Source organism: Lepisosteus oculatus, unplaced genomic scaffold (assembly GCF_040954835.1).
Source record: "Lepisosteus oculatus isolate fLepOcu1 unplaced genomic scaffold, fLepOcu1.hap2 HAP2_SCAFFOLD_88, whole genome shotgun sequence".
Lineage (NCBI taxonomy): Eukaryota > Metazoa > Chordata > Actinopteri > Semionotiformes > Lepisosteidae > Lepisosteus > Lepisosteus oculatus.
The window spans coordinates 536,447-552,286 of NW_027168426.1; the positions used below are offsets into that span (position 1 = coordinate 536,447).

The 15,840-nt window shown below is 41.4% G+C and overlaps 3 non-coding genes across 3 annotated transcripts; 1 reads left to right on the top strand and 2 right to left on the bottom strand.

Moving 5' to 3' along the window:
• The first annotated feature begins 1,539 nt into the window (after window positions 1-1,539).
• Window positions 1,540-1,612, top strand: trnar-ucg (transfer RNA arginine (anticodon UCG)). Its single transcript has one exon. It is a non-coding gene; the product is annotated as a tRNA-Arg (tRNA).
• An 8,132-nt stretch (window positions 1,613-9,744) lies between these two features.
• On the bottom strand, window positions 9,745-9,826 carry trnas-uga (transfer RNA serine (anticodon UGA)). Its single transcript has one exon. It is a non-coding gene; the product is annotated as a tRNA-Ser (tRNA).
• Window positions 9,827-12,260: 2,434 nt separating this feature from the next.
• On the bottom strand, window positions 12,261-12,342 carry trnas-gcu (transfer RNA serine (anticodon GCU)). The gene has a single exon. It is a non-coding gene; the product is annotated as a tRNA-Ser (tRNA).
• Between the last annotated feature and the right edge of the window lie 3,498 nt (window positions 12,343-15,840).

Genomic DNA, 15,840 nt, shown 5'->3' on the forward strand with positions numbered 1-15,840 from the left:
CCCACGTGGGACTCTGATGCCCATGGAACTTTCAGCCAATCAATGAGCTGAAGTTCCTCCAGGTAAAAACAGGCAACACAGAGAGCCTGAGAGATTCAGTGAGATTCAACAAGATTCAGAAGGGATTCTGGAGAGGATTCTGTGGACTGTTCTAAAGGGAATTCAAAGGAGAATTCCAGGGCAGGACGGCCCAGGAGCAGAAGGCTCCCAAGGGCAGGACATCCTCGCAGCGCGCCTCCTGACCATCCTGAGACTCAGCCCGGACAACCACGGAACGGCCAGTGTGTCTGAGTGCCAGAACTTTCCTTTGTTCTAAGAGTCTAGAGTGGAGGTTGCCAGAGAGTAACCAGCAGCAGGCCTCGTGAACAGGTCGGAACTGTGGAAAGCTGAATCACTATTCAGAACTAGCTCTTCATTAGGAACGAACCGGTCCTCTTCCTGACTTGCTGGGACCCACAGTCATCTTTTCTCCTGTGCACAAACTTTGCTAGTTAAAGCCAACACTAACTAGCCGGTCAGTGAGCATCAGCAGCGCACCGTCGCAAGCCGCACAGCACAGCCTGGCACGGAGCCAGAGAGCGCGGATTGGACAGCAACAGCCTGCAACTGTTTCTTTGTGCCCGCAGAAGATCTGAATCCCCAAAGATTGGATGAGTATTTAACTTCAATGCATTACAGCTCGAGAATTCAATTGTTATCAAAACCAGTTGATATCAATTTAATTCCTAAGAGTTATGTACTTGTTTGAGTATCTAATGTAGAAGTTATAACTAAGTTCATTTACGAAACGGTCTTAATGAATGATATACTGAACGTATGTCCTCTTGATATGTGTAACACTTCGTAACTGACTGAATATATACCTTTTGTATTCTGATAACCCTCTCGATAAGATCTGTTAGTTTTATATGCATATTCTATGTATTAATAAATGTATCCTCGTGTATTAGTACCTGTGTGTGTGCGTTGTTTGAGTTATGTCGCATGGTTGGACTCTAAAGCCATCAAAAGAATCAACTTTGTGATTTACTGCTACAATTAATAATTGTCTCAGTAAATGCCCAAACCCTACAGAACTGGTGCCTTCAGAGAGCCACTATGATTACATATTTGGCGTCCCTGAACCGGTTTTCTTACATATTTGGGGTCCCTGAACGGCTATGAATCACTACACTGAAAAGAGAAGAACGGAACCACAGCGTTTCGACTGTGAGGTCTTCTCACACCTGAAGAAGCCTCACACCTGTTAAAGGCTCCATGGTTTTCTTTCTTCTCTTTTCAACATGGAATACACCTATTGTCTGCAAGATGTGACAATTTCATGGTGTTTTGGAAGAAAACCTTTTTTCTTTGAATTCAAAATCAATCGGAATTTCAGCACGACACATCAACACTTTTTCTGTTTTAAGGAGATGATATTTTAAACCTGATAAAAATAGTAGGAAACACAAGTTTCTTGCTGTGAAAATTTAGATGGGGAAGTGTACTACTAGTAGCAGTGTAGAGCTCTCTGTGGTGGAGTGCAAGTGCATGTTCTATGGGCCAGTGGCGTAATGGATAACGCGTCTGACTTCGGATTAGAAGATTGTAGGTTCGAGTCCTGCCTGGCTCGTGAGGCTTTTAAACCTCTCAGGTTCCTCGGTAACAGGTTGCCGTCATGTATATGAACTATAGAAAAGCATTTGCCACAACCCGTAAATTAGCACGCAAGTGCGGGCTGGTGAACACAGAACTGTATGGAGATCATCTCCAGCTCCGAGCTCAATTGCAATGAAAAAACATGCAGAAAAGAACTGGAGAGCAGCTGAATTTGTGCTCAGTAGGGTGGGGAGGACTCAGCATTGCTATTGTTCTAATTGGCATGAACTGCAGGGGATCTGAATCAGAACATGTCAGTTAGTTCGATCATTGCGTCAGTATGTAGGCCAAGTTAATACAGAATTATTACTTTGTCTGTCTCGTCTTTGTATATAGCTGAATGTCCCTGACAATTTCATGTTAGTTTTTAAGAACGACATTGGTGCTAATATATACATATATAGCATATAAGGAACACGTAAAAGTTGAGTCCATGCTGAAAAGATAAGAAAACCGCCACAATGTTTCATCTTGGAATAAATCTTTACTTGTTGTTTTGCAGCCTACCCATTCTGACCTAACTCCTCCCTTGAAATTGCCAAACAGATAAGGGTACGTAACGGCTCATGCGATGCTCAGTTGCAATTTGTCCCAAAACAAACAAGAACAGCAGCTGAGGGTTTGAGTTTGAACATGCACTGTATTAAAGCAGCTTTTATTTCCATTGATAAATGCTAGATATTCCTACAGAGATTCTCCAGGTGAGTAAGCGATTCCTGTTTCTGTTTCTATTTCTGTTTCATATATATATATACAGTATATATACAGTATTGTACTATTATTATATAATTCGTTACACTGTGGCTGTGTTGTGTGTGTTAAGCTGCTGTTGCACTGCAATTTCCCTCACGGGATCAATAAAGTATCTATCTATAAGAAGACATTACCAACAACGACCACAAGATGGAGATATTGTCTAGACATTACCAACAACGACCACAAGATGGAGATATTGTCCAAAGAGGCAAGAAGGGCAAAGCCGCGATAAGGTAAAATCATTTTTTGTAAGAGATTGGTGTCAGAATGCACATCCGTATCCCAAACAGAATCTCTAGTAAAATATGATCATTTGTGAAACAGGCAAATGAGTGTCTGCTACAATATGATTGCTACAGATGCAGCCATTCAAAATGTGCGGGCGATACTGCATTATTTTCCGGTACGCTGTACGCAGTCTACCGCGAGTTACCGGTAAATACCGCGAGTTACCGGTAAATACCGCTAGCAAAATAATAGTATCCGGAATTTCCGCAAGGTGGAGCTAATAAAGCTCAACTTCTCATGTTTGAGCTGTAGCCATCAAAGTCTTTAATGAAGATATTACTAATAGTATTAATAATAAATGACCTTGGACAAGCTGTAAACTCAAAGTATTGCCCTGGTCCACATTATTTTTTTCACTGACCTTCTTTGTAAAAGTAACACCACAGCATTTCGCAATCACGCATTTTTTTCCAATCATGCAAAGTACAGTAATTTTTGAGAATCGATTCACCATGCCTTTCACATGCTCATAAAAGAGATTGATTTAGGAACATAAACATATTACCGTATGCAAACTGTACTGTATACAGTTTGTATATGTATATGTATATGTATATGTATATGTATATTTAATGTCTTAACTGTGCCCGTTTAAGTATTGAATATTTATATGGAATTTTACCACTGAAGGGAAATCTTAGTGCCTGAGCATAAAAAGAATAGGAGCGTAATGCAACGCGTGTGAAGGCCATAAACGATATTAATTTTGGAACATAAACATACAGTATATGGCTGGTCTCGGTACTTTAAAGAAAACATACACGAAACATGGTTTCATTATGACCAGAATCGGTCTTGAGATATTTTTAACTTGATTTACAGTATTTGAGAGGTATGTCTTGACACCGATACTACGTAAATACTCCTCACGTATATGTTTCTAGGTTTATATTATGCATTTCATACGGTCAAATTGCTTTTGAGCAACTGATGAGAAGCGCGAAACGGTATGCCCAGGGCGTTTTAGTTTTTGTTTTGTTTTAATGCAGTGCAGTGGATTGATTAGAGATATCAAGTACATACAAGTCATTTTTTAAATGTTGTAGTTCGTCTTGTAAAAATGTTACGAGTACATCATCTGTCAACAATTACACAGGTTCTGTTTCCATATTGCGGTTTTTGGTTACGTAATACTATTTTCTAATTTCACGTTGTGAATATATGATTTGGGCAAACAGAGCCGCAAAGAAGTACATTATGGGTTGTTGTTGTTTTTTTGCAGTTTTATCTAAAATAAGCGATGCTTAAACCTTTGTCTGATTCTTGTGAAACTATCCACACGACAGTTACCTAGGAGTTGACTTCAGTGATGTCACTGATGGGATGTTTCTAAAAATCCATCCTCTGTAAAACATCTTCTCTAGTTGTTCTGCATATGTATTCGCTAATGAAGCTGTGTGTTCTGAGCCTGGTTCTCTACATTTCTGTATGAACCAGCTTAGAGGGCTAAAGACAGCTTGTGTTTAAATTGAGTGTAAGGTAATTTATGCTTCTAAAGTCATGGTCAGCATTTATTATTGTACTGTGCTGTAAACTTCTTCTGTGCCTAATTACATTATTTTATAGTCGATAATGTTTCTGTAGTGCTTTTTCAGCCCTCAGCATGTGACTGCGCTGGTGGTGCTGTGGGTTAGGTTCCTGACTCCTATGTCACATGGTCTGTGGTTGAATCTCATGGAACTATGACTTTAATTTTTAACAAACATTTCTTTGAAAAAATGAAACATTTCCCTTGGTCAGAGATTAAATAAAACCTCACTCGCATCAAAACAAATTTATATTTCTAAATATCACAACATGATCGAATTTACGTCTTTTTAATAACAATGAATAGTCACCTATGCGTTACAAAATAAACATTTATATTGATTTGAATCGAGTTTTGATTTAAATCGTAAACGCGTGTTTAAAGGCGATATACTGTATAAAAGCGCTGATTCTTATGGAATGTGTTTGGCCGGGGATTCAAAAAAATTATTTTTTTTAATCGCGTATCTAAGGAAAATTGCAGTATAACTTTGTTCATGCACAAACAGTGGCATGTTACATTATAATTTGGGTGTCTCCTCTTGCCAGAAAGCTCTAAATTGGATTTTGAGTGCGGTTTTTGACTTTTTCTAAATTGCAACCCATAAATAAAGCTGATACAGTTTAGACTTACTGTATTCTAAACTGTATTACAACATCACATTGGACAATGCAACGTAAATTGCAAAAATGCACTTGGAATCTGTCCAAGCCCTACTACGAAAATTATTAAAACTGCGACACTTATCATTCATCTTTAAATAAACTTTATTTTATATAGCGTTTTAAGCGAATAGGTAATTAGATTGCTCATAAACCTAATCGCTTTTTCTACATAAACACAGCGTGATTGCTCTCTGAAAATGCTTTTTTCTTTATATTTAGGCTCAGATTTCAACTATAGATTGTATTATTATAAACTTTCTTGGAAAAATGTCTTTTATGTAAACCATGTTTGCTATTAATTCATTTAGGGCTAAAATACGTTCATTGTCTTCCAATCGAGTCGAGTTGACATTGGAAGCTTGCCACGCCCGGACTGTTACACCAACGCATTAGCATGTTGAAGCGATTTCATTGAGGAGGCCATCTACTAGTTAACACTGTACTTCCTACTTTGAAAACACCTGTGAAATTGGTTTAATTCGTCACAGCCAGCACTCCGGCAGAGAGGGGGGTTGTACTCGTTAATGTCTGATGACATACAAGTGGAAAGATTACAGATTTTAATCGTTTTTTTTCTGAACCAGGGAAAATCTGATCATGTTTCTCTATAACAATAATAAAAAACTTTATTTTAAATTATTTTACATATCCCGCTTGCACATCGCACGACTTTAATAAATCTATTCTTTATTAATACTAAATAAATAATACTAAAAATACTACAGCAAAGAGGTCACTTGATTTTTGGAATAATTCCAAATAGCACAATGATCCACTGGCATTCCTGAAGTCTGTTTAGTGCATAATCTTCCAAATACAATCACTAAGCAATTATAAGAATTATACCATCCTATTTCTTTGTGATGTCCTGTAAAAACTAAACCTATTTTTATAAGGCTTTTACTCAAAAGGTTTCCAAACACACAAAGCATTTGTGAAGTACTATAGTATTTCTAAAGGTTACTGGTACAACATCAATCATTAAAGCTTAACAATAAAGTTTAGATTGCTGACTATGGACTAACTACATTAACTAACTGCAATGCAACATTATACATTTTACAAGAATATCTGGTTGAATTCTTGCATTTGTAGCCAATTTAATGCGAGAGAAATAAGCCAATTTAATTATTTCACAAAAAATAATGTAATATAAAATGGATGTTTTTAACTTTATTGTAGTGTTTTAGAAACTAATATGTCTTCAAAAATGGTTGTTTTTCACTCCTAGGAATGAAAGCTGTTGTTATATGATGTTTATTTTCAAATTTGGAAAAATCAAAGGATTCTAGCTTTCTCCCCTTGCAGGCATCGGACACAGAGAACCTCATGGTTTTCCTAAAAATCATTTTTTTATGTTCCCTGGTGTTCCAAACTTAGTTTTAATTTGTTATTATGTTAAAAACAGGGTAATAAATTTCAAATTGGACTATAAATAATGTCATATTGTCTGCTATAAAACTGATGTTTTCAACTCTATTGTAGAGATTCTAGAATCATCTAATAGAGAATTGAAATAAAAAAAGGGCATAAGAAAACATTACCAACAACGACCACAAGATGGAGATATTGTCTAGACATTACCAACAACGACCACAAGATGGAGATATTGTCCAAAAAGGCAAGAAGGGCAAAGCCGCGATAAGGTAAAATCATTTTTTGAAAGAGATTGCTGTCAGAATGCACAACTGAATCCCAAACAGAATCTCTAGTCAAATATGATCATTTGTGAAACAGGCAAATGAGTCTCTCAGGTGCCCATTGCTCATTTTCAGACACATTTATGCAATACTTTCACCATGCGTTGAGCAATAGGGATTAAAGATACCAGAGGTAAGGTTTAAAAGTGATTCTGAGGTGCAACACATCAGCAATACAGCTAGGCATCTGAAATGCGGGGTTTGAGAGCCCTTCAGGGAACACCGTACCCTAAAGGTACCAGAAGTCCAGTAGTATAAGCATTAAGTCACTGTCACCCCTGTTACAATGTGATTGCTACATATCTTCATTTCTTTGGTTTTTAAGGAGTAAGAGTGCAGGGGGTCTAAATCTGCGATCCAGTGTGTTGAAGTATTTCACAACATTACCTGTAGCCCGTATGGAAATAAATACTAATTCTGATTATTGCCCTGGGCATGTACCAATAAATCACTGAGCATATATATATATATATCACTGTGTTGAAGCTAGAGACCTGTATGTAATATTATGGTGCTAAAATGTCATTTTCACATATATTAATGTAATAAATGATTGCTTATGCTTTATAAACAAATCTAATTAAAATAAATGATTAAGTTTTGTATTTATCTTGTACCATAGAACATGATTTTCTTTGTATTTCAAGCCCACAAAGTGTCCAAATGACGCACTACATGATATAAGGAAGATTATCACATGCATATCGGTATTATCTTTCTTATGAAAATGCATTCCTTTCATTACCTTTTACTTTTTAAAATGAACTCAAATTGTGTATAATGTAATAATTTAAGTAGAAGTGCTTCACTGTTCTATGCCGTCTGGAAATAAATCCTCAGACTACTTACTGCCCTGGGCATGTACCAATAAATTACAGGAGCACATCTATATATCACTGCGTTGAAGCAGGAGACACACAATCACTGCAAACACATCCTAAATACAGTGTTCTAGCACCTTTGACCTCATCCAGAACATATCATTTCTTGAAAGGGATTGCTGTCCGAATGCACATCTGAATCCCAAACAGAATCTCTAGTAAAATACGATCATTTGTGAAACAGGCAAATGACTGTCTCAGGGGCCCATTCCTCATTCTCAAGACACATGTATGCAGTACGTACACCATGCATTGAGCAATAGGGATTAAAGACACCACAGCTAAGGTTAGAAGTCATTCTGACTATATTCTAAAATATTGGACTCATATTCTTATGATGGCAGACATGATGCTGCGTTTAAAACCGGGGTTAATGGACATTATATGACTGTCAATTCTGTTTTGTTTTGGAGACTCTTGGCTGCCTATATGGTACACTGCAGCGTGAAGGAATTATTTTCCAAAACTGTGTCAGCTCAAAAGTTGTAAGAGAACCTCTCCAGCTGCTTTAACTCTCTTCATTTTTGTCATTTAATTGTCTGTCGGCACTATGTGGCAGCGTTGCATGACAACCCCTCTCACCACGGAAAGGAACCTAACAGCTTTGGTAAGAGAGTAGAAAAGGACCTGGCCAGTAAGGGGCACGAACCCGTGACTTTGGCGTTATTAGCACCATGCTCTAACCAACTGAGCTAACCGGCCTCACGACAGTGGCTCTCTCTGTGCTGCAAAAAATCGAACTCAGGGAATTTCTTTTGCCCTCCTTTGAATAGAAAGCCGTGTAATTCAGTGTACGGGCTTTCTCATGCAGTTTCATGGTTCTTGTAACCCAAATCCTACACTGGCCTGAAGTGCCCCCCATTTCACAGAATTTTTCAGCTGATTTAAAATGTACCTAAAGGAGAAGCATTATTGAAGACGATCAATTACCAAGAGCTTTTGTCAAAGGTTTTGGTGGTCATTTTTAATGACCACAGAGCGCTGTGACCTCGGTTTTACATCTCATCCAAAAGACAGCGCCCTTTTACAACACAGTGTCTCCGTCACTATGCTGGGGCATTGGGACCCGCACAGACCTCAGGGTGAGCGCCCCACCGCCGGCACCATTAACACCGCTTCCAGCTGGAAGCTTTGTTTTTCCCTGTAGCTCACCCTCATCCGGGTACTGACCTGGCTCACACCTGCTTAGCTTCAGTGGGTTTTCAGTTGCGAGTTGCAAGGGGATGCAAGTGATGGAGCAGCTCGCTGCAAAAGCCACTGCATTGGCGGGGAATCAAAGCCGAGCCTCCCGCGTGGCAGGCGAGAATTCTACCACTGAACCACCAACGCTCAGAACCCGGGCCTTCAAAAAAGACGCTTTTTTGGTGCTCTGTGCAAAAAGCGTCGACATCTGCTTCCAGCTGTAAAATGCCATTCGCGGACGCTGAAGAACTTATTTGCAAGGGAGCGGGTACAAGCAATTTGGCATTTTAAAACCACCAGGAACACCGAACAGGCGCGCTTCTTTGCTTGCGCCGAAACACAACGACAGGAGGTGGACAACGTAGTCGGCAGGATTCGAACCTCTTTCTGTCTATTATATACTAAATGTTCTCTTGTCTGTCTCTTGTTTGTATAGAACTGAATGTCCCTGACAATGTACTGTTAGTTTTAATTGAAGAACGGCATTTGTGTTCAAATATATCAGACAAGTTTACGTAACTGCTCATGCGACACTCAGTTGTAATTAGTCAAGAAATAAAGTCGAACAACAGCTGCGGGTTTGATTCTGAACGTATCAGATTGCAGCACCTTTTACTTCCATTGACAAATGATAGAGATTCGAAGAGAGATCCTTCAGACCAGCAAGCAAACCCACGGCTATTTCGGTTTTCTATCTAGGCAACGTTGGTGTCTGCAATAGCATACATGAAAGCGTGATGCAATTTCTGTGGCTAAATTTGTTGCACGTCATGCACAGTAAGAGTGTTTCTAACACCAAATAAAAAGTCAACAATTAGCGATCACGCCTTCTCCTCAGTTAACCCACTGAAACCCTTGCTGTTAACAATTCTTTAATGCATGCTTTACGAGCACCTACATATTGTGTCGGTTCTTTCAGTTTTATTCATTAGGTTTTCAAAGGCATAAGTAGAACACCAGAGGTGCGAACGCAAGATGTGTGGTTATCTGAAGAACTCATTTCCATGGCAGCGGGGCCAAGCTATTTAGTGTTTTTATAGTACCAGGGAAGGAGAAGCGGCACTTCACCTTTGCCGCGCAGGCACAAGGAGACGTGCGGCAGACGCCGTAGTCGGCAAGATTTGAACCTGCATGGGGAGTCCCCAACGGATTTCAAGTCCATCGCCTTAACCACTCGGCCACGACTACAGCGAGTTCACCATCGCCGCATTCCTCCTTTAATCTAACACGGAGTGCGACGTGGCTGCGGAAACCTTTTCAAAGTCGCTCTCCGTTAAAAAAAAATAATACCTTTGACAAAATACGTGCCGGCAGACAGACACGCCTCAGAGGGTTTAAGGCTGGCTTCATGTCGGAATGATAAAGTCTCCCCGTCCGGACATGAAAATGCCACTTTGTTACACACAAAAAAAGAATCAACAACAGAGAAATGCCCACAAGCATTTGAAAAGCCGCACCACGTCGCACTTGAAATAGCTCTTACATTAGTGGTAGACGCAGGAATCGCATTTTTATTTACGCTCTTACCAACGCGATGGAAAGCAAAACAAAGCAAAGCAGAGCAAAACAAAACGAACAAACGAAAACCCTGCACATAACGCCGTTACGTGCCCAAGTGGTATTGTAGGTCATCCTAGCACTGCACCCCGGGGCGTACGGTACATGGGAACGAGCACACGCCACGAATCGTCTCGAATCACTCCCTACAGCTGTAAGGCGCCTTGAAGCGTGCACCCCCAACATTCTTCTTTGCGCATCTGTGAAAGGTAAACTCTTGAGCAAACTCTGAACCAGCTCTAAGGAAACTAATCCGATTAGACGTAACTTTGACTCATCTTTTTACGCTCAGTGCTGGATTGCTCAAACTCCAGCTAGGGTTAGGGTTAGCATTACCACGCTACTTAGACACTTTGTTTACGCTCAGTGCTGGATTTTGGGAACTTCAGGACGAGTGGGAATTTTCTCCTATCTGTCCATTCTGTTTTGTTTTGGAGACTCTTGGCTGCCTATGTTGTACAGTGCAGCGTGAAGGAAACATTTTCCAAAACTGTGTCAGCTCAAGAGTTGTAAGAAAACCTCTCCAGCTGCTACAACTCTCTTCATTTTTGTCATTTAATGTGACACTCGATGTATAACTGGAGCCTCACATATGCAAATGGTGCGGCTCCAGTTCGACACCCAGTTCGACACCACTTTACAGTATATGACAAAAGCATGGCAAACTGTGCCGGACCAGCAGATAACTTCCGCTTATTTTGACCATATTAAACATTGGAAATCTTCCCACTTGCATTTGTGACACTTGATTTTGGCTCCACCTAAGAAACTCTTAAATCTTCTAACACTTTTCTCTTCTCCCGCAACACACTTGTCTGTCGGCACTATGTGGAAGCGTTGCATGACAACCCATCTCACTACGGAAAGGAACCTAACAGCTTTGGTAAGAGAGTAGAATTACCTGAAGAACTGCTTTCCATGGAAGCAGGACCAAGCGATGTAGCATTTTTATAGTACCAGGAAAGGAGAAGCGGCACTTCGCCTTTGCCACACAGGCACAAGGCGACGTGCAGCAGACGCCGTAGTCAGCAGGATTCGAACCTGAGCGGGGAGTCCTCAATGGATTTCAACTCCATCGCCTTAACTACTCGGCCACAACTACAGTGAGCTCGCCGCCGCCGCATTCCTCCTCCGGAGTGCGAGGTGTCTGCGGAAACCTTTTTAAAGTCGCTCTCCGTTAAAAAAAAAATACCTTTCACAAGATACATGCCGGCAGACAGACACGCCTCAGAGGGTTTAAGGCTGGCTTCACGTTCAAATGATAAAGTCTCACCGTCCGGATGTCAAAATGCAACTTTGGCAGACAGAAAAAAAACATCAACAAACCACAAATGTGGACAAGGATTTTACAAGCTGCACCACACTGCACTTTCAAAAGCATTTACATTCGTGTTAGACGCAGGAATTGTCCTTGTTTTGCGCGCTTACGAACGCCATACAAATAAAACAGGTCTACGGGTCTGAAACCTGCTCCACGGAAAACAGTTCTGTTGCGCTTTTGATCAAAGGGAGATTCTCTGTTCTTACTTTTTCATGACATAACACCCAAAGGGGCTTCTTTGGAGCTGGATTCCAACCAGCATCCTAAAGTTTCTTGGTCGTATCCTTTACAGTCCTCTGTTCGGTCGACATGGAACAGAAGGGGGCAGCTTTCCTCACACATACAGTGCAGTTCTGCATCAGACCTCTAACTCGTTTCCTTAGCTTGGATTTAAGCCACGAAGCAGGCTTCTACTGTATAAACGTCTAGAGGAATCACAAACTATTTGAGAGGCCATCATCCCAGGGGGAACTGACAAAGTTTATCCCTAAACACCTAGCGCAGTCTCTCGAGAGACTGTCAAAAATCGCTTTCTCCGTTTGTGCTGCAAGTAAGTGAAAATGCGGTCTCAACCCAGAGCCACTTGGCAGCAGCGGCACGTAAATACTGTTACTGCCACTGCTCGATACCGACGTTAGCCTACTATACCATGTTCAGCCACCGCTAGAAAATGTACAGCTCTAGTACTGGAGCAAACAGAAGGAGGGCCAACATCTAACAGGCACACGTGTCAGACATAGAGAGCGCCGAGGAAGGGATTCGAACCCATGCGTGCAGAGCACAATGGATTAGCAGTCCATCGCCTTAACCACTCGGCCACCTCGTCAATGAAACTGGGCTGTCCAGACACGGGTTGGCACGCTCCAGATGATCTTTTTCTTTTTTTTCCCTCGTACTCGAGGGTCCTTTTCCTGTTCCACATGCGATTTCAACATTTTCCTTGGGAGATGTCAAGCCAGCAAGCCACTGCTGTGGTTCAGTGGCCAGTGTGGAGTTCAGTGGCCCTGTTGTACACAGAAAGCACATTGAGCACCTTGGACATGAAAAGTTCCAGATAAAAGCCATTTGTCATCCTTTCTCTTGGTGTCGATGTTGCTATTGTATGTAAAGGTGGCAACTTGCTCAGCGAGCAGGCGGAGCACACACCGAATGCAGATGTGTCTGAGTGGTGTGTCCAAGTGGCTGCAAAAAAACAGTACTCCCGGGGCGCCGTGGCTTAGTTGGTTAAAGCGCCTGTCTAGTAAACAAGAAATCCTGGGTCCGAATCCCAGCGGTGCCTTTTTTTGTGCTGTGTTCTCGAACAGAACTGGTCATTATGGACAACCGCATACGCCTAGACTTAATTAAATGCAAGTATTCATTTCCTGTCTTGAACGACTTGTTTTTCTTAAAATGGATGCAACTTGCAAAACATGAAATACAAACCTCGCTAATCAGCGCTCGCGGCTGGCAAAAAAAAAAGAAGTCAGCAATGTTTTTTTTCTTTAACCTTAACCCTGCTAATGGAGAAGAGTTAAACGACCGAGTCTATGCAGCTTAAACGGTGCTCACGTCGGGTTCTTAGCTGAAAGGGTGATAAATCCCGCTCACCCCAGTCCTTAATCTTTTAAAAGGATACAAAATTGAACCTAGTCGCCACATCACATACATCCTGTTCAACGATAAAAAGGTGACATCTATCCTCGATCCAGAGTAAATCCCACGTTGAGGGCATATTTTTTTCCACTTTACCATGAGTCGGGCTCGGCTGCACAGAGGCGAGAGCAGAGCAATGAGGTCACGGGGACAGGAGAGCCACACGCTGGCGGTTTAAACACGCGGAAGAAAACTGAGGGATCCACAGTATGTGGACCCTCCGTGCGCCATCAGTCCGCACTCCGGACTCTGAATCCTGCCATCCGAGTTAAGATCTCGGCGGAACCTGAGGCGCAGTTCTTTCTTAAAACGTAATCTGGTGAGCATTTCTAGAATCGTACTTGTATAGATGCAGCCTTTAATGTGTTGCTAGGTTAAAATTGATGACTTCTTGAACTTCAGTAGGCAACTGCCCTCTTGATTTTGGATTTAATTTCTTTATTACAGGGGCGCTTTTATGAAGACCGAGTCATGTTCAGGTACTTTGCTTGATGGAGGAAGCATATTTCGGACTCTGTGATCTGCTCACCTGGAAAGGTCTGCTGTACTACTACAAGAGAGAAGTAGAGTCTGGAAGAATGGACAATTTTATGATGCTTTGGAAGATAATGTTTTTTTTTTCTTTGAAATTGAAATGAATCAGAATATCAGTGCAAAAGACAAACTCTTGGTTTGGTTTAAAGAGATATGGTTTTAAAACAGACAAAATGTAGAAAACAGGTGTTTCTCACTTTTGGAAGAGAATGGACCGGGGGTAATATTTTACAAGTTATATAATAGTAAAATATTATATAATAGGGGTAATAGTCGCGAGGGGCTTCAGCTTTTTCGTGCTTAATATGGTGCGCTGTGGCCACGGCAGATATGGGATCTATAAAAGCCGAAAATTCTCCGATCATTGCCTGACACAGCTCCTCAAAGCTATTACAGACCTCAGGTCCTTGTCTAGACATCCACTCGTGGACCGCTCGGCTGGTAGTTTTCCTTACTAACATAGCCTTTTCCTGTTCGGACGCTTCGGGCATAAACTGCAAAGTATATCTCAGCTCATCAATGTAGGTCTCCACATTATTCCCTGACACTGTCGGGTCAAACCTTTCTACATCTTTGGCTAACTGCCTCAGGGAGTGGAGGTTAATTTTTACAGTTTCTCAGTGGGCAGGGAGACGGCCGTGATCAGGAGCAGGGGGTCTATGCCTGAATTGAATCGCCCTTGCGTCTCGCGCAGGACTCGGCGATCTCCCCCATGCCGATCCGACCACAGACCCTGGCCGGGAGAAACCTCCTGGGTGAGCGCTCCGGGCTGCTAGGTGGGCTGGCATGTAAGTGGGATCTAGCCTGTTTTGCTTCCAGTACGGCAGCATCTAACTCCTTTTGCCTTTCCTGGCTGAGCTCATTTAAACTCTCAATTTCTTTTTCTTTTTCTTTCAAGCTCGCTTCTAGGTCTCTCCTAGCTACCTCAGCCGCAGTTTCTCTAGCAGACAGGTCATCTAATTTACCTAAAACTTCCCTGAGTCTGTCTTCACTTTCCTCACTTTTCACTCTCTTTTCTCTGATTATATCCAACAACTCAACTCGCTCCGCCTTATATCTTTCTAGCTTTCCCTGAAGCGTTTGAAACTTTGTCAGCTCGGACAAAGACAGTTCCAGCTGTTTAGCTAGATTTAAGGCGAAACTAGATAGGACCTGAACTGCGTTCACAGACCCTCCTGTGTTAAGCTGGTTCGCTACCTTAGCTACTAAATCTACTTGCAGCTTCTCAATATCATCAAAGTTCAACTTTTCGATACCGCTCCAGTAACCAGGATTGTCGTCGCTAGAAATAGTACTTATAAGCGACTCCACTTCAGACATTTTAGCAGCCATTGTCATTACGTCAGAGAAACTTTAAGAGTATTACTTTTTTTCCTTTTACCAAAATACAGTATGGAATCTAAACACCCGAGCAGATGGATTTCCAATCAGCACACGTTACACTAAACGCTAGAAAACAGGGGGATTTCTTTACGCAGTTATCAGCACACCCGGTATTCGCGTATAAAAGCCACGGTGCTGTGCTGAACTTGAACTCACAGCAACATCAGTTATTCTGTGCGATTGAGTCTCATTTCATTCTAAACTCGCCCACCCAGGGACGCCATTAAATGTAGTGGTTTGATGGGTTTACTGAGACACTTATTAATTGTAGCAGTAATCACGAGGTTGTTCGTTGGGGCTTTTAGAAAATCAATCGCCAGAACAACTAACAACGCACACACACGGGTTCAATACACGAGATACATTTATTAATATAAATTGTGCACCAAACATATACTAGTCTGCCTGGATACGAGCGGCAGACCTTACTGTGAGGGTTATCAATATACAAGATATATAATCTCGAAGAGATGCAAACACAAAGAGATACACAACAGAGAATATATGTCAATATATATCGTTCGGTTACCAAATCGCTAATCAGTGTTATTACCCATTGTTACTCTAAACTCGGAAGTAAATACATTACTCATGAATTAAATTGATAACAACTTGTGTTGAGGTACAATTGAATTCTCGAGACGCAATGTAGAACATGGGGTTAACTTATCCACTGTGTATGGATTTGGAATTTCCCGGCACGAACACCAAACCAGCTGACAAGCTCTGTTGCAGCCTCTGTTCCAGCGGTTGTCCAATGGGCGTTGTGTCG